The sequence below is a fragment of the Myotis davidii genome, unplaced genomic scaffold (genome assembly GCF_000327345.1).
Source record: "Myotis davidii unplaced genomic scaffold, ASM32734v1 scaffold2786, whole genome shotgun sequence".
In the NCBI taxonomy this organism is placed as follows: domain Eukaryota; kingdom Metazoa; phylum Chordata; class Mammalia; order Chiroptera; family Vespertilionidae; genus Myotis; species Myotis davidii.
In genome coordinates this window covers 329574-334677 of record NW_006296623.1, presented here as the reverse complement: position 1 = coordinate 334677, position 5104 = coordinate 329574, and positions in this window count along the sequence as shown.

Below are 5104 nucleotides of genomic sequence, written 5' to 3'. Positions count from 1 at the left end.
GTTGGTTAGAGTGTTGTGCCAGACACCAAGGTTTTGGGTTTGATCCCTGGTCCAGGGTTGACAAGAGTCAACCAATGAATGCATAAGTAAGCGGAACAACAAACTGATGTCTTATTCACAGTAATTCTCTTAGTGAGAAACAAAGGAGGTCTTGAGTCTCAAAACATATAACCAATTTTTCTGCTTGTTCTGACATATTTTTCCTTGTATTTGTTATTGTACTTAGACCCAGAAAAGTAACATTTTCTTCTTAATTTGTAAAAAATTTCTACATTTTCCCCCAAAGGTATTTCACCGACTTGACTACTTTAATAGATTATGTGTAGCATGTAGTACACATTCCTTAATCCTTGAAAATAAGTTTTCGTTTTTAATTCTGTGATATTGTTATTCTCAGCTACTTTAGGGGAAGCTCAGTGTTATAACATGCTACTCTTTTAAAGACCATAGTGATTTAAACACACACACACACACACACACACACACACACACCTGATGGCACACACACACACACAAAAACTGCCCAGCTGGTGTGGCTCAATGTTTGAGTGTTGACCCATGAACCAGAAGGTCATGGTTCAATTCCTGGTCAGGGCACATGCCTGGGTTGCGGGTTGTGAGCTTGATCCCCAGTATAGGGCGTGCAGGAGGCAGCCAGTCTATGATTCTATCTCATCATTGATGTTTCTGTCTCTCCCCCTCTCCCTTACTCTCTCTGAAATTAATAAAAACATATTAAAAATAGCAACAAAAAGAAAACCCCAAAACTTTCTTTTTATCACCCAAAAGTCCTAATGCACCTAGCAAAGATTGAGAAATGGCAATGAAACAACAGGAGAGCAGGTTTCAGACCCAGAGCCTCTATCAAAAGGTAGGAGTTAGCTAAACTTCAGTAACTTTTTTACCCCCATGTACTGACTGAGCCCAATATAGAAAGGGGAAAAAGCAATAGCTTAGAAAAAAAGTGTGTGATCACATAACATTCCCCTTTAAGAACATAAATTGTTAAAGTTAATTTAATTTTAAAATAAATGGTTTTGGGATAATTGGACAGGTGCATGCAAAAAGAAAAAATCAAAGTAGACTACCAACTTACACCATCACAAGAATAAACTCAAAATGGATAAAAGACTCAAATGTAAGTCGTAAAACTATACAAATCCTAGAAGAAACCATAGGCAACAAAATCTCAGACATCTCTGGTAGCAATATATTTGCCAATACATCTCTTGTATAAAAATACCATTGATTTCTGGGCATTAATTTTGTATCCTGCTACTTTGCCGAATTCACTTATTGCATCAAAATTAAAAGCCTCTGCACAGCCAAAGAAGCCAGCCTCAAAATGAAAAGAGGACCCACTGTCCATATGTTCTCCCATGAGAAAATATTTGCCAATGATACATCCGATAAGGGGTTAATTTTCAAAATATATCAAGTACTCTACAATTTAACAAAAGGAAGACAAGCAATCCAACAAAAATGGGCAAAGGACCTAAATAGACACTTCTCCAAAGAGGACATACAGATGGCCAAGAGACACATGAAAAAAATGCTCAAAGTTAATCATCATAGAGATGCAAATTAAAACAACAATGAGGTACCATCTCACACCTATCAGAATGGCAATCATCAACAAATTAACAAACAACAACTGCTGGAGAGGATGCAGAGAAAAAGGAACCTTTCTTCGCTGCTGCTGGGAATGCAGACTGGTGCAGCTGCTATGGAAAACAATATGGCGTTTCTTCAAAAAACTAAAAATGGAACTCCCATTTGACCCAGAGATCCCACTTTTGGGGATATATCCTAAGAATTCTGAAACTCCAATCAGAAAGAATATATACACCTCTATGTTCATAGCAGCACAATTTACCATAGCTAAGATCTAGAAACAGCCGAAGTGGCCATCAGTAGATGAGTGGATAAAAAAGCTGTGGTGCATTTATACCATGGAACATTACACAGCTGTAAAAAAAATAAAATAAAAAAAACACACAAAAATTGATTTCAGAGAGGAAAGGTGAGGGAAAAAGAGAGAGAAATATGAATGATGAGAGAGAATCATTGATTAGCTGCCTCCTGCATGCCCCCTACTGGGGATTGAGCCCTCAACCCAGGCACGTACCCTTGACTGCAATTGAACCTGGGATCCTTCAGTCCACAGGCCAATGTTCTATCCACTGAGCCAAACCAGCTAGGGCTAGGGTTTTTCAAATACCCACACTAGAACTCAGAAAAGAAATAAAGGGGAGTGGGGGAGGTAGAAGAGGGTAATGGGAGGTAAATGGTGATGGAAGGAAACAAAGGTGACTTGGGGTGGTGAACACAATACAATACACAGATGATGTGTTATAGAATTGTACGCCTGGAATGTTTATAATTTTATTAACAATGTCATCTCAATACATTCAATAAAAAAAGAAAGGAAAAGGAGCCCTGGCCGGTTTGGCTCAGTGGATGGAGCATCGGCCTGCGGACTCAAGGGTCCCGGGTTCGGTTCCGGTCAGAGACATGTACCTTGGTTGCGGACACATCCCCAGTGGGGAGTGTGCAGGAGGCAGCTGGTCGATGTTTCTCTCTCATCGAAGTTTCTACCTCTCTATCTCTCTCCCTTCCTCTCTGTAAAAAATCAATAAAATATATTTTTAAAAGTTTGATTAATGTATATGATCAAAACCTGCAAATAAAATAAGCTTTTGGTTCTCTTCCTAATCCCCCCTCCACAAGCTCAAATATCCATCTGAATATGCAACAGATGGGGGTGGGGTTACAGCCTCAGAACAAACATTGGGAGCTAGAGGACAACCAGACACAAAGGAGAAGTCATTGCAAAGGCGGGAGCACCAGTGTGCAGGCAAAGGGTGCCCTTCGTGCCTATGCGCTGTGAGAAGGCCGCAGCCTGCACACCAGTGCTTGTGCTGCACCACCTACCAGTGCTATGGATTAGTGTTGGTGACATTGCCAGAGCGCTCCATCTGGTCTCCTTTGTAAGGCATGCATTTTCCATAAGCATGAATATTTTCATCTATTTTCCTACTTTAAAGATTTTGTTTAGCCTGGCTGGCCTGCTCAGTGGTTGAGTGTCAAACCTATGAACCAGTATTTTAATGTTTTAAAAAAGATTTTGTTTAGTGTAGCACTCTGCCAAGCTAAACTGTCCTTGAGTCCAGGGCAAGCTCCACAGCTGGCACCTCTGCCCACTGAGCACAGTCCCCTCTTCATGAAGTGTTTTAAATTTCTGAAATAATGAATTCACATAAAGTTTCCAAAAAACCAATACAAAGAAATTTCATGTATCCTTTACACAATTTTTGCATAACTATAGCACAATTATCAGGACAAGAAAATTGGCCCTGGCCGGGTTGCTCATTTGGTTAGAGCATCATCCTGATACAACAAGGTTGTGGGTACAATCCCCAGTCAGGGTACATACAAGAAACAACCAATGAATGCATAAATAAATAAAATCAATCAAGAAATTTTTTTAAATATATTTTTATTGATTTTTTACAGAGAGGAAGGGAGAGAGACAGTCAGAAACATCAATGAGAGAGAAACATCGATCCGCTGCCTCCTGCACATCTCCCACTGGGGATGTGCCCGCAACCCAGGCACATGCCCCTGACCGGAATCGAACCCGGGACCCTTCAGTCCGCAGGCCGACGCTCCATCCACTGAGCCAAACCGGCTTCGGCAAGAAATTTTTTTAAATGAGGAAATTGACAATGATACAATCCGCACTTTATTCAGATTCACCATCTTTACATGTACTCATGCGTGTGTGTGTGTGTGTGTGTGTGTGTGTGTGTGTGTGTAGTGCTGTGCAAATCTACCACATGTGTAGATTCATGTAACAACTGCTGCAGTCAAAACATAGAACTGTTCCCTGAGCACAAAGAGCCCTGGGCTACGCCTTTATGGTCTCCCTCCCCCATCTCTGTCCCCTTGGCAACCACTAATCCATTCTCCACCTCAGTAACTTGTTATTTCAAGAATGTTACATAAATTGAATCATACAATAGGAAACCTTTTGAGACTGGCTCTTTTCCACGCAGCGTGATTTCTTTGAGATCCAGCTAGGTTGTATGAACCAACAGTGTGTTCGGTTTTATCACCGAGTATCTTCCATCTTATGGATGTGCCACCGCTTATTTAACCATTCACTCACTGAAAGATATCGGGGCTATTCTATCTCATCATTGATGTTTCTATGTCTCTTCCCTCTCACTTCCTCTCTGAAATCAATTTAAAAAATTAAGTTATAGTCTGGCAGTAGTGATGGTTTGTATCATAAACATAGTCCTGTACTTTATAAGAGATAGTGGCCCTTGCTGAGCGACTACATCGAGAAGGTTTCCAGTTTGGGGCTATTACAAACAAAGCTGCTAAGACGATTCACGAATAGGTTTTTGTGTGTAAGGTTTCATTTCTCTGTTAAAATACTCAGGAAAGCAATGCTGGGCCATATGACAGCTGCATGTTGAGTTTTATAAGAAACTGCCAAACTGTTTTCCAGAATAACTGTACCATTTTACATTCTCACATGCAATGTCTATACTATAGGTGATCCAGTTTCCCTGCATCTCCAGTATTCAGTATTGTCATTATTGTTTATTTCAGCCATTTTAATGCATATGTAATGATGTCTCACTGTGGTTATTCTTTGCATTTTCCTGATGGCAATATCTTTGGTGACATGTCTCGTCATATCTTTTGCCCATTCAGTATTCTTTTGCAAGCCAGAGTCTGTGTGCGGAAAGTTCCAGAGGCCTCGCCACAGGCTCTCTGTCTGAGAGTGGAGTGGGGCCTATGGAGGCCTGCTAGACAATCATATACTTTACAAAGTGTTCTCCCCAATATTACCAGTATCCACCTGGCACAATATGTAGTTATTATGACATTATTGACTCTATTCCCTATGCTGTAATTTACATCCTTGGGACTATTTTGTAACTACCAATCTGTACTTCTCAATCCCTTCACCTTTTTCACTAATGGGGACTCTAATCACAAGATTTTGCCATAAGTTATAGTCTGGCCCTAGCCGGTTTGGCTCAGTGGATAGAACATTGGCCTGCGGACTGGAGGGTCAGGGGTTGGT